Source organism: Eschrichtius robustus, chromosome 19, assembly GCF_028021215.1.
Source record: "Eschrichtius robustus isolate mEscRob2 chromosome 19, mEscRob2.pri, whole genome shotgun sequence".
Classification (NCBI taxonomy): domain Eukaryota; kingdom Metazoa; phylum Chordata; class Mammalia; order Artiodactyla; family Eschrichtiidae; genus Eschrichtius; species Eschrichtius robustus.
This window is the reverse complement of record NC_090842.1, coordinates 4,432,501-4,459,325: the sequence shown is the minus strand read 5'-3', so window position 1 is coordinate 4,459,325 and position 26,825 is coordinate 4,432,501. Positions and strand designations below refer to the sequence as shown.

At 45.1% G+C, this 26,825-nt stretch overlaps 1 protein-coding gene across 1 annotated transcript in view; it reads left to right on the top strand.

The window, feature by feature from the left end:
* The first annotated feature begins 256 nt into the window (after positions 1–256).
* The window catches only part of KIAA0513 (KIAA0513 ortholog), a 63,651-nt gene continuing 37,082 nt past the window's right edge, over positions 257–26,825 (top strand). Inside the window, exon 1 of the mRNA XM_068528287.1 lies at positions 257–365. The gene's annotated coding sequence lies outside the window, so the exon portion shown is untranslated. The remainder of the gene's footprint in view (positions 366–26,825) is intronic.

The following is a 26,825-nucleotide window of genomic DNA, read 5'->3' as shown; positions in this document are numbered from 1 at the left end:
TAGAGCGAACAGCGGGATGTCCCCGAGCGTGCTCCCAGGGCCGTAGGACGAGGCCTCCCGCCGAGGGGCGACCCCCAGGCCCGAGAGACGCGGGACGTGGGCCGAAACCCTCCGGAGGGCCAGGCGCCGACAGCTGCACCGCCCCGTCACGTGACGCCACTCCCGGGCCGCCCCGCGCCTGCGCAGACGGGGCCGGGGGGGCGGGGGCGGGGGCGGGGGCGGGCACGGCCAGCTGACTGACAGCTCGCGCGGGCCGGCGCCTCAGAAGGACCCGGCTCTGGGGCCGGCGCAGTGACCGCATTCCCGAGCCAGACGGCGCCCGGTCGCTCCCCGTCCGCCCGGCCGGCCGGCCGGCCCCCGCCGCGGTGAGAGGGGACCCTGCCAGCGGCCGAGAGGGGAGGGCGTGCCGGGTTCTCCCGGCGGCGAGGGGGCTCTCCGAGGGGCGACAGCTGGAGCGCCCGGGGGCCGGCGGGTGAGGGACCGTGGGGTGGGGTCGAGGGCCTCTGGGGTTTCTGCAGGAAATGGGAAGGGGGGGCAGGAGCCCACCGTGTGAGGAGCAGTGCGATACCTGGGGGGGGGCGCTGGACAAGGTGTCCCCGCTCCCGGGTGGCTGACGGTGTCGCCAGGTGGCTTAGGGGTGGAGCCGGTTCCCCCCCGCCTCGACTCCTGGAAGGGCGTGCTGGGGAGGGGGTGCGTGGGACCGGGGTGGGAAAGACATTTGCCAAGTTGTGCTGTGTGTTGGATTTGAAGTTTGCTGCCCCTCTGCTCCTGGGGTGGCAGCTGGGGGCGGCATGGGGGCCAAGGAGGAAGGGCTCAGCTTGTGCCTTCCCAGGGCCCCCTCCTCCCCACGATCAGGAAGCAGGAGGAGCTTTGCAGAGGGGCCAGCACTACCGACACAGTGTTAGAGGCTGTTTGGAACAGCTGGTTCAGGGTGGCCTGGACCAGCGTCCAGGGTCTTGGAAAGGACAGGATGCGGTCTTTCTGGAGCTGGGTGCGAGTTTCCCCTTGGTGGGGTCTGGGCTTCCCTGGGTTGTACACTGATTGGATTTGGGAAGAGGAAGAGAGGACTTGGCAGTGGGCACGAGCCAGCTCCTGTGACTCTGCTTAAGTGTGAGGCCAGGGTGCCAGCCTGCAGACTGGGCAGGAACTCACCTCTGAGCTGGCACAGGTGAGGTGCTTGACATGCAGGCTGTCCCTGAGGCGAGTCAGCGTTTGGAGGCAAGCCAACAGCTGTCAGGGACCAGGCTGCTGTAGCCAGGCCGCCCTCCAGACCATTCTCACCTAATGCTAAGGTTTTGCTCAGAGGCACCCCCTCCCTCACCCTAAACCAGGGCAGCCAAGATGCTTAACACCGAATTAAGCAAAGAAAAAAAAAATCCAGTTGTATTACACGTGAGCGCTTCTTCCCATCTTTTCACGGTTCTGTTTGGAAGTGTATGTTCTCCCATTGTTCCATCTCTCCCTTGGGCTGTCACTGGTTTTTATTTCCACTTTGTGCAGAAATAGGACTGCTTACGCATTTGAAACACAGGGCGACCGGCTATTGAGATCAGCTCACAATGAGAAAGTTGACTCATGAGATTCTCATTTTCCATTAAAGAAACGAAGATGGCTAAGGACTCAGGCGTAGGCACTTTAGCGAGCAGCAGATTAGCTTCTCATTTGGTTCTGGAGTACATTCCCGTGTTTTGTTTTGTTTTTTGCAGTGTTTGTCTTTTGTATGGCCTGTGTGAGTTAATGTGAAGATAGTTCATGTTACTTGAGAACGTAACAACTAAGGCCAATGAAAAGCTACTCGGTGACCTGAGTAAATCACAAACCTTAAATAACTTGCTTCGGATTTCCAGAGAGTGGAGGGTATCCACAGATGTTAGATGTGCTTCTTTTTGCATGACAATAGCTTTGGTTCTTTGAAGGTAAATTGCTTTGGGGTGACCCCAAATGGCTCTGAGGGCACTTCTTTTAGGATAGTCTTTAGGAAGGGTTTGGGGTGGGATGAGTCATGCTACATGCCTCCCCATCCTCCCTCAAAAAAGAAAATAATCCGGTTAAAAGAACCATCAGAAGCAGCGTGGGAAGAGAAAACGTCAGGAAAAGTCAACCCTCATGACATGCAAAGGGAGGGGTAAAAATCCTTATTGCCAGTGATAACCCCTCACTTTTACAGGACAGAGTAATTTGCAGACGGCTTTCACACAGAATCTTAATTGATCTTCACAAACGTCACAGATGAGGAAACAGGCTAAGTGACTTGCTCAAGGTCACTTAGCTACTAGGGGGCAAAGCAGAGTGTTAACCCTAGCCATCTGACACCAGATGCAGTGGCCTGTCACCGCTCTGCCGAGTGGGATGTGGGAAGGATGAGGACAGATTACACACACATCCCAGGGCCCTAGGGCTTTCCCAGCATCCTTCTCTCCCACCGCTTGCCCCACCTGCTAAGTCAGCTTGGCGCGCAGGTGTAGATCCTCTTCACCACTTCCCTCTGTCCCAAGCTTGGGAGTCTGCACCTACTCAGATTTGTTTAAGTCTTTGAGAAATCTAGTAGGAAGTATGATTGCAGGGAGTGTCTTTTGCTCAAGCGCTCAGTGTTTCCTAACAGTCTAGGTGTCTTCAGCCCTGTGATGCAAGAGACCAAAGCAATTCTAGGGAAACTTGCCATAATCATTTTCCTTGTCCTCCACCTGGAAGAAAAATGCAGTGGTTGTGAAACCTGAGGAGTTGACCCAGTACTTTTGTTTATTTTATCCAGTTTTTTATACATGGCATTGTTTGCGTTACGGTGACACTTTTTTTTTTTTTAAAGAGGGCACAGCTGTTCTCATTAGGGAAGAATAAGCTTGAATCCTGTTTTCTCGATCTGAGCATCTAGATCTGAAAAAGGACACCAGCGGAGGTTATCTGAGATGTGTTTCAGCAGGTCAGTGGTACAAAACAGAATTAAAACCAAGGCAATCTTGGGGCACATCAATGGACATGTAGATCTGGAATGACAGAGGTGAAAGTTCTCATCTACTTCATGCTTAGAATATCGAGTTCTTTTCTGGGCATCGCATTTAATGAAGGACATAGAAAAAAACATCAAGCATATTTACTGGAAATTGCTACAGTGGGGAATGAATTAGAGCTGGTAAGCCTGGAACTCTTGGGAGCCATGATTCAGGAATGTCATTTATTAGACCTGTTCTGTGGAGGTCCAAGATCCCAAGAATGAAAGGACAAAAGTTATACTTAAAAAAACTTCAGTTATAAGAACTTTATGGTGTCAGAGTGATCTTTTAAAAACTAAGAATCAAATCATGTCTCTCCCCAGTGACTTCTCAGTAGTCTTGGGGTCAGATGCAAACTTCTTACCTGGGTCTACTATATGAGGACTGACTGACCTTCCTTGTTTCTCCAGCTTCATCAATTAACACTCTCTCACTCTCTCACAAAAGTCCCTCTTTCTTTCTGTGCTTTGACCAGGTCTAGCTTGCTCTGCCTCAGGTCCTTGCACTGGCTGTTCCTCCGGCCAGATTCTCCGTGGCTGACTCCTTGTCTCTCAAGTCACTGGTCCAGTATCACATGCTTAGTGGGACCTTCCCTAACAATATAAATAATTTCATCCTGGTCCCCGGCCCACTCACTCATGTTACGGTGTTTTACTTTCTTCAAAACATCAGAAATGGCTTTATTTGTAAGTGCTTTTATTGTCTGCTCCCCATTTTACCATTGTATCAACAGTGCCCCAAACAGTGCCTGGCACGTAGTAGGTGCTCAATGAATATTTGTTGAATGAATGATTTTTACGACAGACCTTTTCAAAGATGGGAGGGCTTGCTGCATTGGTAGATACTAAACTAGTCTTCTTTTACTAGAGACAGTCATCTGTAGGCTGGCTAGCTGACCATTGGGCAAGAGAATTCAAGCATTAGATAGACAGTAAAACCAGATCCCTTTCTGTATGAGTCTCGTAGGTCTGCTATAACAAAGTACCACAAACTGGGGGGCTTAAAGTAATAGATATTCTCTTATGGATCTGGAGACAAGACATCCAAAATCAAGGTGTCAGCAGGGTTGGTTCCTTCTTGGGGGCTCAGAGGGAGCGTCTGTGTGTGGCCCCCTCCCAGCCTCTGGGGGTTTCCAGCCATCCTTTCTGTTCCTCAGCTTGCAGCTGCATGACTCCTACTCCTGCCTCTGTGGTCACATGGCGTTCTCCGCACGTGCGTGCGTGCATGTGTGTGTGTGCATGTGTGTGTGTGTGTGTTTTCACGTTATCTTCCCTCTGTGTGTGCCTCTCTGTCTCCTCTCTTCTTGTAAGGACACCAGTCAAATTGGATTTGGGGCCCACCCTATTCCATAATGACTTTTCTTAACTAATTACATCTGCAAAGACCCTGTTTCCAAATAAGGTCCCATTCACAGGTTCCAGGACTTCGGACTTCAACGTCTCTTTTCCTTGTTCAATTCAATGCATAACACCTTCTAACTTCGAAATCCATTGACCTTTTAAAGGGAAAAACTGGCAGGAGGGGCTGGGTTATTTTTCAGGCTAAGGACATGGTTTTGGATGTTTGTGCCCAAAGCGTTTGTGATCCTTACAACTCGCAACTAACAGCTTGTGATCTGTGTGTGTCCCAGGTGAGGGGAGGGAGGGTCTGAGCCATTGAGTGACTTGCCCGAGGTCGTGCAGGACCCGACCAACCTCCTGACTGACTGCAGAGCCCGTGGCCTCTCCTCCCCTCCCCCACCCGCCGGTGGCCATGGCTCTGGCCCAGGGTAGGATGCGGGTTTCTCTGAAGGCTCTTCAGGGGCCCTGGAGGGATGATTTCCTCCCTTGGCCTTCTGCTTTACCCCGTCGTCCTTGTGGTAGAGGAGTGGCTCACTGACAGTGAGATAAACGGTGCAGCTGGACACGATGTTCCCAGGTCAGACCTCGTGCAGCTGGTCAAAGCCGGAGGCCACAACATCAGAGAAGTCGCGTTTTTCCTTTGTTGGGCTTTTCCAGTGATTCTGAGGGGCTTTTAAGTAAGGTCTGGAGAATTCTGAGTTTCAGTGTCTCAGATTTTGACCCTGAAAAAGTATTGCTGATGTTCTAAAGATGAGACGTGCAGGAGTTCGTAGAGAGACTTTTCTGATTTGGGCCCGGGGGGGGTGGGGTGAGAACAGGGCAGGCTGCCAGCAAAATAGCCAACGCGACTTGTCCCTTCGCCTTCAGAGACCTTTTTGTTTCTGGCTCTGTCTCACCCAAATACCCAATATCCCCCCCTCCCTTATTTCATTTTTTGTTGGCTGGGTCATACATGCAGATGGTACAAAACTCAAATAATACAGAAAGATGTCCAGTGAAAAGTGGTTTCTGTCACTGCTTCCCCTACCCTCCCCCAGCTTCCCAGTCTCTTCCCCAGTGGCACCATCTCCACCAGTCTCTTCTCTCTCCTTGCAGAGACCTTGCTGTCCTTTACTGTCCCCAAGTATCACCTCCACCCCGCCCCACCCCACGGGCTGTGCTCCCATCCCTGTTTTCCGTTCCTCCTTCCTCCGGCCTTTTCAGACCCCTTGCTGTGGGCACCTGAGAGGCTGGTCTGTTCCCAGGTGCTAAGAGCGAATGACAACACCTCAGCCAAGAGTTTTATATTTAGACGGGAGGTGCTTAAAAGAAATGAGTCTGTAACGGTAAAATGTGGGGCTTTCAGGGAAGAGTGCGGGGAAAGAGCTTGTATTTATGGGGCGCTTTTCAGATCAGGTTCCTTGAACTTCAGGGTTAGCCTTGATGAAGAGGTGAGTGCAGAGACTCAGAGAAGGAAGGAGGGAGGGGCAGCTGTTGGCGTGTTTCCCCAGGGTATCGAGATGGTGTCGTTCCAGCTCGGATTTGCTGTGCCGGGTGTGCTCTGGGGGTTGTCACTGACCCTCACAAGAACGCTAACGGGGGAGCTGCTGTTACCCTCCCCGTTTCACAGCTGAGAAAGCTGAGGCACAGAGAGGCAGAGCGATGTGCCTCCGTCACATCTGCTTGTCAGGGCAGAGCTGGCGTGCAGCTCCAGGCAGGTTCCGTCCAGGTACCAAAGCTGCGTGTACATGTCATCTCCCCTGAGTTTGGTGGCATCTTCATAGCTCTCCAAAGGCAGCGTGATCCCAGTGTGGCACACGGGTGACACTCCATGCTGTGCCCCAGAGGAGGAACCTCCCAGAAGGAAAATCTGTCATCCCTCAGGCTTTCTGGGCTCATTCAAGAAATGTTCTCCTGCCTCTAAAGATGCAAAATGACGGGACTTCCCTGGCGGTTCAGTGGTTAAGTCTTCGCCTTCCAATGCAGGGGGTGTGGGTTCCATCCCTGGTCGGGGAGCTGAGATCCCACATGCCTCATGGCCAAACCACCAAAACAAGACAGAAGCAATATTGTAACAAATTCAGTTAAGACTGAAAAAAAAAAAAAGATGCAAAATGAATGACCAAGACTCATCCCACCGTAGGGATAATCTCCAACAAAAGCTGAAAGAAATGGTAAATTCAGAGGGGAATAAAGAGAGAGAGAAAAGGGGATTATTTTTTTCTCCTCTTTACCAAATCCACATGCGCAAGCTTGTGCCTGGGTGTGGGCCGTGCTCCTCAGGGACAGCCTTTTACAGACAGGTGTGCTCTGAGGCCTTTGCATCACAGCCAGGCATGAGTCAGAGAAGACGACTCACCAGTGGCAAAAATGACCAGCGAGCTGGGGAAAAAGGAGACTCTCGGATCAGCAGAGCAAAGGGAGAGTACCAGGGGAAATGAGCTTGGAGGGCCGCTGTGCAGCTGACATCCTCGAGCGGGAGGCTTTGGGGGTGAAGCAGGGAGGCTAAGGTGCAAAAATAGGGCCCAAGAAAAGTGGGGGAAAAAACCCAGCCAGAGAAGAAAAGGGAACTGAACTGTGCGTTAATAGTAAATACCAAGGGCTTCCCTGGTGGCGCAGTGGTTGGGAGTCTGCCTGCCAATGCAGGGGACACGGGTTCGAGCCCTGGTCTGGGAAGATCCCACATGCCGCGGAGCGGCTGGGCCCGTGAGCCACAACTGCTGAGCCTGCGCGTCTGGAGCCTGTGCTCCGCAACAAGAGAGGCCGCGATAGTGAAGAGGCCCGCACACCGCAATGAAGAGTGGCCCCCGCTTGCCGCAACTGGAGAGAGCCCTCGCACAGGGGCGAAGACCCAACACAGTCAAAAATAAATATAAAAATAAATAAATAAATAGTAAGTACCAAGAATGAAGTAAAAGAAGTAAGTGAGATCAGAACAGTGAAAACCTAAGACCCCTCCCCGCTTAATTCGTGTGGTGGTGTACAGGAGTAGGAAACCAGTCCACGGAGGAAAGCTGGTCCGGTTCCCTCTCTTCTTTAGGAGGGGGTAGATTATGCTGAACTTCCTGAAGCAGCAGGGTCACTCTTAGAACCCCGAGGCTCGGCGTGGGTGATGAAAAACTTCAGGGACACCCGTGGTTGGGGAACTAAGATCCCGCATGCCGTGCGGTGAGGCCAAAAAAAAAAAAAAAAAATTTCACTTATCTGAAAGAAGAAAGTGAGGAGGACGAAAGAGGTCGTCTACATAATCAAAATCTAATGTAAGGGGAATTAACAAGAATCCTGTGCCCTGTGGCAAAGACCGCATCTCTCAGGTCACGTCGAGGGGCTGAAACCCGAGGGGTCCCGCTAGGTTGAGCCCTCCCGCCTGGTGGTCCTGCTCTGTCCTTGCCTCTGTGCCTGTCGCCTCTCTGCACAGCCGCCCGAGTGCAGCATCTTTGCAAAATCGAAAACAGACTGTGGCGTTCCCCTGGTGCAAACCCTCCAGTGCTCTCCCGTTGTTCCTGGGATGAAACCCCGACTCCTTAACTTGGCTCCCAAGCCCCTGCCTAGTGCACGGCCTGCAGCTCTGCCGGCCTCAGCTGGGCCAAGTTCATTCCCACCGCAGAGCCCGTGAACTTGTCGTTTCCTGGGGCCGAGGACGCTGGTGGTGGAGGTCTCAGGCTGAGCCCCATGCATGGGCTTCAGCTTCTAGCAGCCGCACGAAACAAGTAAAGGAAACAGGCCCAGTTAATTTTGCTAGTAGATTTTATTTAATCCAAGATATCCAGAATATTATCGTTGACATATCTAATCCACATAAAAATTATTAACGAGACAGCGTACATTCTCTTTCTGCGCCAAGTCTGGGATCTGCACGGTTGGCACGTCTCAGTTTGAACGAGCCGCATTCCCTGGCTCAGTGACCACATGGGGACAGTGGCTGCAGCTATAACCTGCTTGTGCTTCATTCACGGCACTTATGACGGACCATGATGCTGTCTGTTTACCTCTGTTCTCTGACTTGAGCACACGCTCCTGGAGGCCTGGACTTTGGTTTGCCTTGTCCACGTGGCCCAGCACCTGGCACCCTGTGATGCTCAAGAATGTTTATTGAGTGATCAAATAAACACATGACCGAACAAACGAACCTCACCTCCATCCTCTTCATGTCCCAGAGGCAACTCAGTAGGTAGTGCCATTTGGAGCCTTTTCTAATCAGGGGAATTGCATGCGCAAGGTTCCCTGCTTCTTCTAGGTCCCTAACTATTTCATATCGGGACTTGTGTATTGTCAAAGGCCCATCATGATTCTTCTTTTTTTTTTTTTAAATATAAATTTATTTATTTGTTTTTTTATTTTTGGCTGCATTGGGTCTTTGTTGTGGTGTGCGGGCTTCTCATTGCAGTGGCTTCTCTTGTTGCGGAGCACAGGCTGTAGGCACGTGGGCTCATTAGTTGTGGCTTGCAGGCTCTAGAAGTGCAGGCTGTAGAAGCACAGGCTCAGTAGTTGTGGCACGTGGGCTCTAGAGCGCAGGCTCAGTAGTTGTGACGCACGGGCTTAGTTGCTCCGCGGCATGTGGGATCTTCCTGGACCAGGGCTCGAACCTATGTCCCCTGCATTGGCAGGCGGATTCTTAACCACTGAGCCACCAGGGAAGTCCCCATGATTATTCTTTATTGGGCTTTTTTGGGGGGAGTGACAGTGATACTAACGAGAGAAGGATTTTCAAAAGGAAGCAGTTAACAGGATTGAGACCCGGGTGTTGTTACTGCTAGGAGTTAATCTAGATCAGGGATTTCAACTGGGGACAACATCTAGGGACCTTTTGGTTGTCACGACTGGGGGTTGCTTCTGGCATCCAGTGGGTGGAGGCAACAGATGCTTCTAACAGTGCTACAGTTTGGCACACGGGACTGACCCCACTACCAAGAATTATCCAGCCTGCGTGTTGACGGAGCCACTGCTGGAAGCCCTGCTGTAGATCAGCACGGCTCCACATTGGCTGTGTTTCTGAATTGCCTCTGGTAACGTCACGGAGGTTATTAGTCTCCAGAAACTTGACAGGTTCTATGCCGGGCCCCATCCTTTCATTCCCTTGTCTCTCTTTCATGTAAACCAGCCCCTACTTATCATTTCTTTTCCTAAAAGGATAGCCTAAACGGGAGCTGCCTCCAGCTAAAGCCCTTGAGATGAAAGAAAATCAGCCCCACGTTTACAGCATGAATTAGAATTCTGCAGAGAAGACATCTGGAGAAGCCCGCGCCTCGAGAACCATGGATCAATGCACTTTAAGCCCTTGGAAGCCGTTTGGAAACCTTTGAAGCAAAGCAGCAGCAGAAACCCATCTCTTTTCACCTACGTTGAAATAAACATCTGCCAGCTACGCTTTCAAACAAACAAACATGTATTTATACTCAGAAGCAGGACTGGAGTGCAAAATTACATATATTTCAATTCTTGTTCAATGTTAAGGCCCCCCAAAATAAGAGAATTCAGCTCTCATGGTATTGTGGGTAGAAAAGGGATTGATCGTATATGTTTCGATTGTAAGGTTTTGGGGAATACTTGCAAATATAGAGTTGTGCTAGACTTGGCAATATTTTTTTATCTTTCCCAATCCTCCGACTAGTTCTGAATAAGTCTGAACAGTTGTGTGTGTCAGGGTGGTTCCCACTACCCCTCGCCCGCTGCCTCATGCTGTTTTCTCCTGCAATGTCTTCCCTTGTCTGACTGGCAGACTCCTACCAGATTTGACCCAAGCAGTGCCGTCTAAGTCTCCCCAGGCAGCATCGAAGGCTTCTGCTTCTGGGCTTCCATGCACGTCTGCATCCTGGAATTACAGCACTTGTCCCGTTGCTATAATCATTTACTTAGGTCTGTCTCTTCTTAGACTGTGTTTGGGAAAGGAAGGCCCATATCCTGTTCATCTTTGTATCCCCAGGACTTAATCACAGTTCACAGGACATGGTAGGGGCTTAATAAATGTCTGTCGCACGAATGACCTGAACGCTACAAGATAACACCTGTTATCCGTCACGCTGGTACGGCCTCCATCCGAGAAGTGAGGCAGCGGCTCTGTTCTTGGCCTTGGATGGTGAAGTTGCAGGACTCGGCATTGAGCAGAGATGACAAACCAGTCCTGGGGTAGTAGTGGCCCCGCCTTGTCCCTGGGTCTCTGTTTTAGTCGGCTGGTGACATTGTGGGCGGAAAGTGTGGGTTCCAGACGCAGCTCTGTGGGCAGCGCTGTGCAGCTTTGCTGACTCGCCATCCCCCGTCCCTTCCCTGCCCTGGGTCTCCATTTCCCATCTTAGGGCAGCTTCCATGAGTCTGTGCCTTTCCCCTGAACTTCTTGTCTGCCGCCCCATCGCTTTCTTGTCTGTCTGCCAGCTGCCACCGTCTTCTGGAAATCTGAAGTCTCATCCAAGCCTAACATCTTGGGGTTTTATTCGAGTAAAACAAAATCTAGAATTACGTAGTGCATAACGGTTTTTTTCCTGCTCCTTTTCAAACATCTCCTTTCTTCTTCTCTTTTTAAAATCAATTTATTTTATTTATTTCATTTTTGGCTGTGTTGGGTCTTTGTTGCTGCGCACAGGCTTTCTCTAGTTGCGGCGAGCGGGGGCTACTCTTCGTTGTGGTGCACGGGCTTCTCATTGCGGTGGCTTCTCTTGTTGCGGAGCACGGGCTCTAGGCGTGCAGGCTTCAGTAGTTATGGCACGCAGGCTTAGTCGTCGTGGTGCACGGGCTTAGTTGCTCCGTGGCATGTGGGATCTTCCCAGACCAGGGCTCGAACCCGTGTCCCCTGCATTGGCAGGCGGATTCTTTTTTTTGTCACCATCATAAAAAATCATTTATTAGATGCCAAATTGCACATCAGATAGACAGTAATCACTGCCCAGTGAGAGCTTGAACTCTAGAGCTAAGACTGATGAGAATACACCAAAAATTGTAAAATCAAAACATTAAACAAATAGCACAAGTGCCTCCAACAAACATATTACTTCTAAGGTATCCAAAGGAACTAGAGATTGCAGCATATTCTCGGGTTTATATAACTGTATATTTATATCATATCCCCACGCTCCATAGACTGTTAATACAAGGAAGGATGTCAAAAAATAAGACAAAACACCTGTAGTCAGACAGGCTGTGAAAAGATGGGTAATGGTCATCCTGATACCAGATCAATAGCTCTCTCAATCTACAAAACTAAAACAGATGAATATACACACTTCTCATGAAGATCACTTAGTTACTTTTTAAACAGATGTCCAAGCAAAAACACTTTCCAATGGAAATCCTATAGGCTTAACAAGTTTAATGAACAATTTCAAATAGACTCTTTTTTCAGATAAATATAACCTGCTTAGTACACATATGCAGTAAATTGGCAGATTACTTTGAGCAGAATCTGCAGTATCAGATTGTATGACATGCTGCAGTCATCAGAACAATGCCACTTAATTATATGGAATCGCAGGAGTCAAAGACTCAAAACAGCATTTGCTGTGAAATGTCACTTGTTTTTAGTTTCAACTCCCTGAATTACTGGGTTAGTCATTTTCTATGTTAAATGCAGAGATGTGAATAGACTATTACCTACTGCAACAAAGCTGTAAACAAAACTATTTTGAGTTCAACTCCTTCAAGAATAACAATTAAATCCCACAGTTTCTTTAATTACAAAATGTAAACTGTTAACATCTGCATGCTATTGGAATAATGCTGTTTCATCGATGATGGATGTTACATAACCTGATAGTCCAGCAATCCCATTAACGACTTTGATACACATTTTCATTGCTGCATCGACAGCAAAACCCAAGAAATTTGTTCAACAGCTGAATTCTTCAGTACAAAGTTTTCACTCTGCATGTGTCAACATCCATGCTGCAAAATGTCATGAACCAACCGTCCCTAGCAATAAATTCCTGCATTTAGTTTTTCATCACTATATTAACTTTCATCCAAGTATTCATTAAAACTGACATGGTAGGCTAACGATGTCTCTGAATTAATGACCATCTGTGGAATCTGTCAGTTAACACTGTAAACAGAGGGTGAAAAAGCCGTCAGCATAAAAATAGCATGGGTCTCACTGATGGACACTGACCGCTTCCTTCAACTCCTTGGGCTCAGAGCAGCTCGAATTACATCCAGCAAATGGATTTAGGTGCAAGTGCCCAATAAAGCAACAACTGAAAATATGCCTCTTTGACAAATGACAATGAAAACACGACAACCCAAAGCCTATGGGATGCAGCAAAAGCAGTTCTAAGAGGGAAGTTTATAGCTATACAAGCCTACCTAAAGAAACAAGAAGAATCTCAAGTAAACAATCTAACCTTACACCTAAAGAAACTAGAGAAAGAAGGACAAACAAAACCCAAAGTTAGCAGAAGGGAAGAAATCATAAAGATCAGAGCAGAAATAAATGAAATAGAAACAAAGAAAACAATAGCAAAGATCAATAAAACTAAAAGCTGGTTCTTTGAGAAGATAAATAAAATTGATAAGCCATTAGCCAGACTCATCAAGAAAAAGAGGGAGAGGACTCAAATCAATAAAATCAGAAATGAAAAAGGAGAAGTTACAACAGACACTGCAGAAATACAAAGCATCCTAAGAGACTACTACAATCAACTTTATGCCAATAAAATGGACAACCTGGAAGAAATGGACAAATTCTTAGAAAGGTATAACCTTCCAAGACTGAACCAGGAAGAAACAGAAAATATGAACAGACCAATCACAAGCAATGAAATTGAAACTGTGATTAAAAATCTTCCAACAAACAAAAGTCCAGGACCAGATGGCTTCACAGGTGAATTCTATCAAACATTTAGAGAAGAGCTAACACCCATCCTTCTCAAACTCTTCCAAAAAATTGCAGAGGAAGGAACACTCCCAAACTCATTCTATGAGGCCACCATCACCCTGATACCAAAACCAGACAAAGACACTACAAAGAAAGAAAATTACAGACCAATATCACTGATGAATATAGATGCAAAAATCCTCAACAAAATACTAGCAAACAGAATCCAACAACACATTAAAAGGATCATACACCACGATCAAGTGGGATTTATCCCAGGAATGCAAGGATTCTTCAATATACGCAAATCAATCAATGTGATACACCATATTAACAAATTGAAGAATAAAAACCATATGATCATCTCAATTGATGCAGAAAAAGCTTTTGACAAAATTCAACACCCATTTATGATAAAAACTCTCCAGAAAGTGGGCATAGAGGGAACCTACCTCAACATAATAAAGGACATATATGACAAACCCACAGCAAACATCATTCTCAATGGTGAAAAACTGAAAGCATTTCCTCTAAGATCAGGAACGAGACAAGGATGTCCACTCTCACCACTGTTATTCAACATAGTTCTGGAAGTCCTAGCCACGGCAATCAGAGAAGAAAAAGAAATAAAAGGAATACAAATTGGAAAAGAAGAAGTAAAACTGTCACTCTTTGCGGATGACATGATATTATACATAGAGAATCCTAAAACTGCCACCAGAAAACTGCTAGAGCTAATTAATGAATATGGTAAAGTTGCAGGACACAAAATTAATGCACAGAAATCTCTTGCATTCCTATACACTAATGATGAAAAATCTGAAAGAGAAATTATGGAAACACTCCCATTTACCATTGCAACAAAAAGAATAAAATACCTAGGAATAAACCTACCTAGGGAGACAAAAGACCTGTATGCAGAAAACTATAAGACACTGATGAAAGAAATTAAAGATGATACCAACAGATGGAGAGATATACCATGTTCTTGGATTGGAAGAATCAACATTGTGAAAATGAGTATACTACCCAAAGCAATCTACAGATTCAATGCAATCCCTATCAAATTACCAATGGCATTTTTTACGGAACTAGAACAAATCATCTTAAAATTTGTATGGAGACACAAAAGACCCCGAATAGCCAAAGCAGTCTTGAGGGAAAAAAACGGAGCTGGAGGAATCAGACTCCCTGACTTCAGACTGTACTACAAAGCTACAGTAATCAAGACAATATGGTACTGGCACAAAAACAGAAACATAGATCAATGGAACAAGATAGAAAGCCCAGAGATAAACCCACGCACCTATGGTCAACTAATCTATGACAAAGGAGGCAAAGATATACAATGGAGAAAAGACAGTCTCTTTAATAAGTGGTGCTGGGAAAACTGGACAGCTACATGTAAAGGAATGAAATTAGAATACTCCCTAACACCATACACAAAAATAAACTCAAAATGGATTCGAGACCTAAATGTAAGACTGGACACTATAAAACTCTTAGAGGAAAACATAGGAAGAACACTCTTTGACATAAATCACAGCAAGATCTTTTTTGAGCCACCTCCTAGAGTAATGGAAATAAAAACAAAAATAAACAAATGGGACCTAATGAAACTTCAGAGCTTTTGCACAGCAAAGGAAACCATAAACAAGACGAAAAGACAACCCTCAGAATGGGAGAAAATATTTGCAAATGAAGCTACTGACAAAGGATTAATCTCCAAAATTTACAAGCAGCTCATGCAGCTCAATATGAAAAAAACAAACAACCCAATCCAAAAATGGGCAGAAGACCTAAATAGACATTTCTCCAAAGAAGATATACAGGTTGCCATCAAACACATGAAAGAATGCTCAACATCATTAATCATTAGAGAAATGCAAATCAAAACTACAGTGAGATACCATCTCACACTGGTCAGAATGGCCATCGTCAAAAAATCTACAGACAATAAATGCTGGAGAGGGTATGGAGAAAAGGGAACCCTCTTGCACTGTTGGTGGGAATGTAAATTGATACAGCCACTATGGAGAACAATATGGAGGTTCCTTAAAAAAACTAAAAATAGAATTACCATATGACCCAGCAATCCCACTACTGGGCATATACCCAGAGAAAACCATAATTCAAAAAGACACATGCACCCGAATGTTCATTGCAGCACTGTTTACAATAGCCAGGTCATGGAAGCAACCTAAATGCCCATCATCAGACGAATGGATAAAGAAGATGTGGTACATATATACAATGGAATATTACTCAGCCATAAAAAGGAACGAAATTGAGTCATTTGTTGAGATGTGGATGGATCTAGAGACTGTCATACAGAGTGAAGTAAGTCAGAAATAGAAAAACAAATATCGTATATTAACGCATGTATGTGGAACCTAGAAAAATGGTACAGATGAGCCGGTGTGCAGGGCAGAAGTTGAGACACAGATGTAGAGAATGGACATATGGACACCAAGGGGGGAAAACTGCGGTGGGGTGGGGATGGTGTTGTGCTGAATTGGGCGATTGGGATTGACATGTATACACTAATGTGTATAAAATTGATGCCTAATAAGAACCTGCAGTATAAAAAAACAAACAAACAAAACAACTAAAAAAAAAAAAAAAAAAAAAAAAAGAAACCAAACCTGTCAACACTATGATCTTGGACTTCTAGCCTCCAGAACTGTGAAAAAATGAATTTCCGTTGTTTAAGCCACCCTGTCTGTGATTTTGTTATGGTAGCCCTAGCAAACTAATGCAGATGTGAATAAATATCTAGGATTCATTAAAAAAAAAAAAAAGAAAAGAAAATATGCCTCTTTCACAGTAACTGACACTCAGGGATTTTTTTTTCCTCTGCATACCAATCATTAACAATATTACACCAAAAAGGCATTTTAATTACACTCACGTATATATTAATGTCTTCGTAAAAGATATTTTTCTCATCTTTTATGGAGACCATCTTTCTACACAATTCTAAGCACCTCGGACAGAGAAACTTGCTGAAGAAGAACCTATAGAAGACCTCGCTTTTATATTTGAGACCCCGAAGGCCCGGCAGACTGGTGTCCTGTATCCAAAGGGTGGAGACATTGGAAACAATGAGCCAAGTGTGACTTTGACATACAGAGCACAGGGTCTCAACTGTGGATCTGCAAACAAGAAGCAAAAGAAGAATGAGGAAGGGGGGGAAAGGAGTGGGTGAGCTGGGTTAGGGCTGTTGGTCTCCCTTTTCCTCACCAACAGTATCTTCGGCAGGCGGATTCTTAAACACTGCGCCACCAGGGAAGCCTCTCCTTTATTCTTTTTTCTCTTTTTTTTTCTCGACTGTGCCAGCGGCTGACGGGATCTTAGTTCCCTCACCAGGGATCGAACCCGTGCTCCCTGCATTGGAAACTCGGAGTCCTAACCACTGCACCGCCAGGGAATTCCCAGTTCTTTTATTATTATTTTAAAATCGTTCAGTTTTTTTCCTGAAGGCCCTGAGTAACTAATATGAAAGCCTAGCATTTGTGGGTGAAAAGTACTAAACCCTCCTTGTTTGCCCGTCTCTACTAAAATAGGAATTAGAAAATTTCTTTAAATGCTTTGGAATAAATGTCAAATTGCTAAATCAGACGTTGCCTGTGTCACTTCCAAACAGAAGACCTGTAGATTGTCTTCTCCGGTAGGGATTGGTGAGGGAGGATTAATCCACTCCAGTCGTTGATGGCTCTTTGGAGCGTCCTTATCTGTACCCCAAATGAGCACAGTTACCTCCTTGCCCTACAGCAAGGCTGTGGACTCAAGACTCCGCTGGGGCTTATCTAGACTCTCGTATTTAGCTCTATGGCTTTAGACAGCTACTGAAAAATACCTATCTAAAAAACTCTTTAGACAGCTTTTCTAAGCCTTAAAGTTTCTTCAGCCGTGAAATGGGGATAATACTAGCCTAGCTTCTGTGTTACAGAATTAAATCAGGTTCTCAGCATAGAGCACTTAGCTCAGGGCCTGGTGTGTCGTGAGCATACAATGAGTATTGGTTGCAATTATCATTTAATTATTAAGAAGTACTAAATAATAGTAATAGCATTATGGAAAAGAACAGTCCAGGTCAGCTTGGCTTTCTCATGCCATTGTCGTTGGCGGAAGCAGCAGTAGGGAGCGGTGGCTTTGACCTTCTAGAGAGAACGTCACACGGGGAACCATGGCAGGACTCAGGTGTGGCAGGAGGTCTCAGGTGAATGCGTGAGAGGTGGGAGCAGTGACTCTTTTGAGATGTCTGGAAATGCCATCCTTTTATTCAAATTAAAATTTGCCAGGGGGAGAAAATTTTTAGAAAAATGTGACTGTGTATAGCTTCTATCATGGCTGGTGTAAAACTCTTTAAAAGGTTTGGTGAAAGACTCTCATTTCACATCTCAGACCACTCTGTAGAACTGATGATACTCTGTCATTAGATCCAGCGTTGAAACCCACCCTCACCCCACCCCTGTCTCCCTCTCTGTGTCCCTTTTGCTGTCTCCGTCTCTCTCTCTCTCTTTCTGCCTCTGTCTCTGTCCGTCTGTCTCTCTGGTCATTGGAACAACCTAGCAAGTATGGTCTGGTCAGAGGCCCTTGATGAGATGACACTTTCCTCCATGTCATGTTTTGGGGGAGTCTGAGGCCAAAGGCACGTGGGATCTCTTATGTTAACACGAAGAGTCTGGAATGGGATTTTAGGAATATACTCACATTTGCTCAATAAGGGGGCAGCAGTGGGGAATTGGGGGTAAATCACTCGAGGAAAGAACAAACAAAACCAGCCGTGGAGGTGGCAGCCTGGAAGCAGGCATCCTGTCTCACCCCAGCAGGGGACCCAGAGCCATCGCCCCTGGTTCTCCTGAGCCCTGGGCCTTGGGTGGAAAGACGGGCCGATGGCCGGCGGAGGTTTGGGTCAGGCTGTGGCCCAGCACAGAGAGTGTGGCCTCCTCCCCAATCTGCCCTGCGTGACTGACGTGTGTTAAGTTGCCTGAAATGCCTTACAGGGACCTTCATGCCTTTAGAAAGGCGTGAACGTTTCCCCATCTCTGTTTCCTAAAAACCACAGTGGCTCAGAAAGAAGAAGGCTTGTCTCTTCTCCTCATGGACACTCGACGAGGTCTCTGGGGCTCAGTGCCTTTGTCCAGTCAGTAGTGAGGAAGCTGGGTCCACAGCGTGAGCTCGGAGGAAGGAGGTGACCCCTGGCCCAGAGTGTACCTCAGGGGCCACAGGTCCCCAGGAAGGGGAGGTGGTGGGCTCCTGTGTCACCCCGTCCAGGCTTGCAGGGAGGTGACTCAGAAACCAGGCCCCAAGGGGGAGCTTCGACTGCATTTACTGTCCGTGGTGCAGAAGAGTGAGACCCCAACTCTCCCAGCAGCTCTGGAATCAGCCTGTCTCCTGCCATCGCCAAAAGGCAGTGCTTCCCTTGAGAAAGGAGGTGTTCCTCCCCAGTCATGGGCGTGGTCTGTAACAGACAGACTCGGTCCTGGACGTTTCCTTGGCAGGAAAGAGTGGGTGGAGAGGAGGCCTGGGCTGCCACTCAGCTCCTCCCAGAGCTGCAAGGGGCTGTCTTACTGCAAAGTGAGCAGGTTCTCTGGGGAGAGAGTGCTTGCGTTTGATGCTTCAGCGGAGGGCCCACGACTGTGTGTTAACAATGTAGCACGGGGGCTCTTGAAATTGAGTCCCACTTCAAAGATTCAGTGATCCTAAGTCATCGTCACCGCAGAGAGGGGACCGAGTCCTGCCCTGTGCGTGTGTGGAGGGGGTCTGTCCTTCAGCCCCCACAGGCTGCGTTGACGTCAGACCAGTGGTCAGCTCACGAGGCTTAATGGAGCTCCTCTGGGTTCCTGACCTTGATCCTTAAGTCCAGCTTGGGCTTTTGTACTTGTCTCGGGCCCGTGGCTGGACCCCCAGTGGGTGAGGCACATCTTCCAGTGGCATCCTCCTGCAGTAGGGGTCGGAAGGGAGATGTTGGCCGGTGGTGGGGAGCCGTGTGCAGCCCTGGGGCAGCGAGCGGGCCTGTGTGCTGACACTGCCGCGTCTTTTAACTTTACTGTCGTGACTTTGATCTTTGTGCTTCACGCAGAGAAGCCAGTAGGAAGCATTTCTGTGAGTTTTCCTCTCATTAAACCTTTCTTACCATGTGTCTTCACTGTGCAGGCACACCTGTTACACGTGGCTATTCTGCCAGCGCTTTCTTACCTGTTTAGTTTTAAAACAAAACTGACTTGATCCAGAGTAGCTTCTACCCGTTTGACCCCTTCCTCCACACAGACAAAGGATGAAAAATCACAGAAAAACGAGGGACTCTGGGATCGAGGACTCCCCCCCGTTCTCCACCTCTTTTCTCACGTGCCTGACCCTGTCTACCTGCAGAGGAAGGACAGCCCACGTGTAGGGAGGTGCCATCCTTTAAGGTCAGCTGGCACGGAGGTTGAAAGGACTGGTTTGGTTGCTCACGTTCTCTAGGGATTCAGGTTCAGAACCTGTTTGTCAGGAAGGGTGTGTGGTTCCCAATGGACACCTGGGAGGCATGTGGACACAGGTAGCCACCGAACCAAGAAATCTAGGACACGCGCTAGGCTGGACGCCAAGGGAATGTCAGCCACGCAGCTGAGGAGCCTGGGGTCTCTAGGGCCCCGCTCTTTATAAGAAAAGGGGACTACTGTTCACTTAGCCCTTGTTTTGGGCACTTGGCTGGCTGCTTCCACCTCTTTTTTTTTTTTTTAATTAACATATAGTAAAATTGACCTTTTTTTTTGGAGTACATATCTGTGAATTTTAAAATACATAAAGATTTGTATAACCACAAGTTCAATTAGGAGACAAAACATTTTCTTCATAAACCCCACATCTCCCTTGGGTTCCCCCTTGTTGCACCCCACCCCTAACTCCTGGCAACCCGCACCGCCTTCTTTTGGAGCACATCTTATAAATGGAGTTTTGCTTTAGGTGAACTTCTGAGGACCGTCTTCCACTCAGCATCACGCATTTGAGGTTCACTGAGGTGTTAAGTGTGGTAGGATTTCATTGCTGAGAGGTAGACTCTAGTGTGGGTACACCACAGTTTGTTTAGTCATTCACCCATAGGAGCACATTTGGGTTGTTTTCCGTTTGGGGCGATTATGAATAGAGTTGCTAGAAACATTTGTGTACAGAATTTTGTGTGAACCTAAGTTTTCATTTGTCTTGAATACATATCTAGGTGTTGCTGGGTTATGTGGTAAGTATATGCTGAACTTTATAAGAAACTCCCCACATCTCCCATGCAGAAGAATTCCAAATGATGTGTGTAGATCCTCTACCCTGAAGGACTTGGAGCGTAACTCCCTACTCCTTAAGGGGGTGCAGCGTGTAGTGACCTCCTTCCCAAGAGCACAGTTTGGAAGGGGAGATTCACAAAAGAGCACTTTACAGTGGGGAAGCCTGGTAAATATGACTTCAGCCTGATGATCAGGGTCAACGGTGAGAAGTCAAGTTGATGGTATGTGACTTTGAAATGATGTGGTGGAAATGGCACTTTACCTCTGTGGTCTTCCTCCCCGAAACCCATAACCCAAGTCTAACCATGAGAAAAATACCAGACACATCCCCACTCAGGCACATTCTGCAAAATACCCGACAAATACTCGAAGTTGTCAAAGTTATCAAAAACAAAGAAAGTCTGAGAAACTGTCATAGGTGAAAGGAGTCTGAGGAGACAGGATGATAGTGTCATGTGGGATCCTGGAACAGAAAAAGGGCATTAGGAAAAGACTGAGGAAATACGAATAAAGTACAGACTTTAGTTAATGAGAATGGATTAACAGCAGTTCACGAATAATGACAAATATACCTAATTAATATAAGATGTTAACAGTAGGGGAAACTTGATGTGGGGTATATGGGAGGTCTGTACTATCTTTGTGACTTTTCTATAAATCTAAAACTATCCTAAAATTGAAGTTTGTTTTTTTTTTTTTAAAAAGAACAACAACAAACAAAAGAGCTGCCAAACCATTCTGCATCCCCACCAGCAACATAGAGTTCCAGTTGCTCAGCATCCTTGCCAACACTTGATATTATCAATATTTTTTAATTTTAGCCATTTTAGCAGGTGTGTAGTTGTGGGTCATCATGGTTTTAATTTGCATTTCCCTCATGGCTAATAATGTTGAACACCTTTTCATCAACTTATTCACCATCCGTTTCATCTCTGGTGAAGTGTCTGTTCTTTTTCCCATTGTTAGGTTGGCTTCTTTGTTTTCTTACTGTTAGGTTTTGAGAGTTCTTTCTATTTTCTGAATACAAGTCCTTTGTTGGAAATGTGATTTGCAAATATTTTCTCCTAGTCTGTAAGTTGTCTTTTCATTCTTTTAATAGTGTTTTTCACAGAGCAAAAGTTTTTAATTTTCGTGAAGTCCAGTATATCACCTTTTTCTTCTCTGGATAGTGCTTTCAATGTCATAGTGTCTAAGAACTCTTCACCTTGTTTTATTCTAAAAGTTTTATAGTTTTGTTTTACATTTTGTCTGGGATCCATTTGAGTTAATTTCTTATAAGGTGTAAGGGTGAAGGTTTTTCTGTTTATTTATTTCTTTGTTCATGGATGTCCAGTTGTTTCAACACCATTTGTTGTTGAAATGACTGTCCTTCCTCCATTGAACTACTTTTGGATCTTTGTCAAAAATCAGTTGGCTGTACTTGTGTGGGGCTGTTTCTGGATTCCATCCTGTTTTATTGATCTGTGTGTCTGTCACCCACCTCCATGACACTGTCTTGACTACCATAGCTATTATAGTAAGTATGATTAAAATCAGAAAGTATGATTCCTCCAACTCTGTTTTTCTCTTTCACAGTTGTTTCATGTATTCTAGTTCCTTTGTCTTTCTATATACATTTTAGAATAGGTTTGTTTATATCTACCAAAAAATCCTGCTGGGATAGGAATTTCATGAAACCTGTATATCAGTCTGGGGAGACTTGACATCTTTACCGTGTTGAGTCTTAACAGTCCTTGAACACGATAGTTATTTTCTTTATTAAAGTAGTCTGTGGTTTCTTTCATCAGTGTTTTGGATTCTTTAGCACACAAATACTGTACATGTTTTGTTAGATTTTTGCCTAAGTAGTCACTTTTTCAAGTTATTGGAAATGCTATTCAGTTTTTAACTTCAATTTCCAAATGTTCGTTGCTAGTGTATAGAAATATGATTGAATTTTTGTGTTAACCTTGTATCTTGCAACGTTGTTAAAGTCACCTATCAGTTCTAGGGCTTTTTTTTTTTAATTAATTAATTAATTAATTAATTAATTAATTAATTAATTAATTTATGGCTGTGTTTGGTCTTCGTCTCTGCGCGAGGGCTTTTCTCCAGTTGCGGCAAGTGGGGGCCACTCCTCATCGCGGTGCGCGGGCCTCTCACTATCGCGGCCTCTCTTGTTGCGGAGCACAAGCTCCAGACGCGCAGGCTCAGTAGTTGTGGCTCACGGGCCCAGTTGCTCCGCGGCATGTGGGATCCTCCCAGACCAGGGCTCGAACCCATGTCCCCCGCACCGGCAGGCAGACTCCCAACCACTGCACCACCAGGGAAGCCCCAGTTCTAGGGCTTTTTAAGGAAAGATTCCTTGGGATTTTCTACTTAGACAAGATGTCGTCTGTGAATGGAGACAGGTTTATTCTCTTCTTTCCAGTATTTTTTTCCAATGCCTTTTAATATCTTTCCCTTGCCTTATTGCACTAGATGGAACTTCCCATACTGTGTGGAATAGGAATGGTAAGAGCGGATATTCTTGTGTTGTTCCCAATCTTACAGGGAAAGCATTCAGTCTTTCACCATTAAGTGTAATGTTAGATACAGAGTTTTGTTTGTTTGTTTGTTTTTGGCTGCATTGGGTATTCATTGCTGCGTGCAGGCTTTCTCTAGTTGCAGCAAGTGGGGGCTACTCTTCATTGCGGTGCGCAGGCTTCTCACTGCGGTGGCTTCTCTTGTTGCGGAGCACGGCCTCTGGGCACGTGGGCTTCAGTAGTTGTGGCTTGCGGGCTCTAGAGCGCAGGCTCAATAGTTGTGGTGCACGGGCTTAGTTGCTCCACGGCATGTGGGATCTTCCCAGACCAAGGCTCAAACCCGTGTCCCCTGCACTGCAGGCGGATTCTTAACCACTGCGCCACCAGGGAAGTCCCAGAGTTTTTACAGATGCCCTTTATCAGATTGAGGAAGTTCCCTTCTATTCTTAGTTTGCTGAGAATGTTTATCATAAATGGAGATTGAGTTTCGTCAAATGCTTTTTTGTTCCTATTGCTTCAGTTGATATGATCATATGATTTTTCTTCTTTAGACCGTTAACACAGTGGATTACACTGTTTGATTTTTTTCATTATATCCCCAGGATAAACTCCACTTGGTTATGATGTATTAAATTCTTTTCATATGATGCTGTATTTGACTGGCACGTATGTTCATGAAGGATATTGGTTTGTCATTTTCTTGTACTGTCTTTTTCTGATTTGGTAGAGAGTGATACTGGCTTCATAAAATGAAATGGAAAATGTTGAATTTCCAAGAAGAGGTTGTGTAGACTTGATGTTGTTTCCTCTTTAAATGTTTGGTTGACTTTGCCATTGAAACCATCTGGACCTGGAGTTTTCTTTTCTGAAAGGTTTTAAACTATCAGTTTAATTTCTTTAATAGTTATGGGACTACTTAGGTTATCCGTTACATCTTAGGTGAGTTTAGGTAGTTTGTGATATTCAAGGAATTGGTCCATTTAATCTAACTTGTCAGCTTTGTGTATGTAGAGTTGTTTGTAGTTTGCCCTTATCATCCTTTGAATGTCTGCAGGATCTCTGGTGATATCCCCCTCTTTCATTCCTGATATTCGTCATTTCTGTCTTCTTTTTTCATTGATCTATCTTGTTAGAGGTTTATCAAGTTTAGTGATCTCAAAGAAGTTTTTGGCTTTATTGATTTCTCTTTTTCAACATCATTGATTTCTGTTCTTTATTATTTCCTTATTTCTTCTTTTTGGGTTATTTTGCCCTTTTTTTCTAGTTTTTAAGGTAGAAGCTTAAATTATTGATTTGATACCTTTCTCTTTTTCTAATGTAAGCATTTTGTGCTATCAATATCTCTCTAAGCACTGATTTAGCTGCACTTAACAGGTTTAAATATATTGTATTTTCACTTTCATTCAGTTCAGTATGTTTTCTGACTTTCCTCGAGACTTCCTTTTTTTTTTAAATTTTTATTTATTTATTTTATTTATTTATTTATTTATTTTTGGCTGTGTTGGGTCTTCGTTTGTGTGCGAGGGCTTTCTCTAGCTGTGGCGAGCGGGGGCCACTCTTCATCGCGGTGCGCGGGCCTCTCACTATTGCGGCCTCTCTTATTGTGGAGCACAGACTCCAGACACGCAGGCTCAGTAGTTGTGGCTCACGGGCCTACCTGCTCCGCGGCATGTGGGATCTTCCCAGACCAGGGCTCGAACCCGTGTCCCCTGCATTGGCAGGCGGATTCTCAACCACTGCGCCGCCAGGGAAGCCCCCGAGACTTCCTTTTTGACCAATGGATTATGTAGAAATATGCTGTTTAATTTCCAAATGTTTGGAGATTTTCCTGTTATACTTCTTATCAGTTTCTAGTCTAATTCCATTATGGTGAGAGAGCATACTTTGTGTGATTTCAGTTGTTTTAAATTTACTAAGGTTTGTTTTATAGTCCATGATATCTTGGTGAATATTGCATGTGCGCTTGAAAAGAATGTTTATTCTGCTGTTTTTTGGTGGCATGTTCTATAAATGTCAGTTATATCCAGCTGGGTGAGGTTACTTATCCGCCCTTCTGCATCCATGCTGATTTTCTGTCTGCTCGTTCTGCAGATCACTAAGAGAGGAGTTTTTAAAGTCTCCTACTTTAATTGTGGATTTGTCTCCTCCTTTCAGTTTTGGCAGTTTTTGCTTCATGTATTTTGAGACTCTGTTGTTAGGTACATACGTATTTAGGATTATTATATCTTCTTAATGAATTGAAACTTTTATCATTATGTAATGTTCCTTTTTATTTCTAGTAATTCTCTTAGTTCTGAGGTATACTTTGTTATTAATAGAGCATTTCATCTTTCTTTTGATTAGTGTTTGCATGGTATATCTTTTTTCTACCCTTTTATTGTTAATCTACCAATATAACTATATTTGATGTGAGTTTCCTGTAGACAGAATAGAGTTAGGTCATGTGTTTTTATCCATTCTGGTCATCTCTGTCATTTAATTGGCGTGTGTGGGGTTTTTTTAAAAATATTTATTTAATTAATTTATTTTTGGCTGCTCGGTTCTTAGTTGTGGCACGTGTGCTCTCTAGTTGAGGCGCACGGGCTCAGTAGTTGTGGTGAAGGCTTAGTTGCCCCATGGCATGTGGGATCTTAGTTCCCCAACCAGGGATCGAACCCACGTCCCCTGCATTGGAAGGTGGATTCTTTACCACTGGACACCACGGAAATCCCTAATTGGTGTGTTTACACAATTTACATTTAATATAATTATCAATATGTTTGGATTTAGGTCTACATTCTGTTTTTCTGTTTTCTATTTGTTCCCTCTTTTTCCCCCTCTCTGTCCATTTGCCTGTATTCTTCAGGATTATTGGAATGTGTTTTGGCATTCCATTTTAATTTATCTATTGTGTTCTTTATGTATAGCTTGTGTGTGTGTGTGTGTGTGTGTGTATTTGCTCTAGGGATTAAAATATGCACACTTAATTTTTCACAGTCTACTTAGAATCAGTATTTTACCACTTCAGGTGAAAGTAGAAAACTAACCATCACAGGTCCCTTTATTCTCTTCCCTGTATGTTGTAGTTTTCGTATGTATTCTGCGTGACTTGCGGGATCTTAGTTCGTTGACCAGGGATTGAACCTGTGCCCCCTACAGTGAAAGCACAGAGCCCTAACCACTGGACCTCCAGGGAAGTCCCTATAATTTTTGCTTTCAGCTGTCAAACATACTTTAAAGAACTCAAGAGGAGGAGGATAGTGCATTATATTTACCCAGATTTTTTTCCTTTGGTCTTCCTTCATTCCTGATGTTCCATTTCCTTCTGGTATTATTTCTCTTCTATCTAAGGAAGTTTCTTTATAACTTCTTATAGAGCACATACACTGGCAGCAAATTCTCTTGAGAAAGTTTTCACCTTCATTCCACAAAGATTTTTTGGGGCACATCTAGAATTCTAGACTGGCAGTTCTTTTCTTTCAGCACTTAAAAAGTGTTTTTTTTTTTTCCACTTCCTTCTGGGTGCCACAGTTTTTGTTGAAAAATCTACAGTCCCTTGAATCCGTATTCTCTGAGTAATGCATTTTTCTCTGGTTGCTTTCAAGATTTGTTCTTTGTCTTTAGTTTTCAGCAGTTTCATTATAATGTATGTGGGTGTGGAATTTTTGGATTTATCTTTTTTGTATTCACTGAGCTGCCAAAATCTGTTGGTTTATGTCCTTTGGTAAATTTGGGAAGTTTCAGTCATTATTTCCTCAAATATATTTTTTGCACCATCTTCCTTCTTCTCTCCTTCTGGGACTCTAATGACACAAATGTTACATCCTTTAATTTTGTCCACAAGTCCCCAAGGCTCTGCTCACTTTTTTAAAACCCTTTTTCTCCCTGTTTTTCAGATGAGATCATTTTTATTGATCTGTCTTCATGTTCACTGACTCTTTCCTTTTCTTTTTTTAATAAAGAAGTGA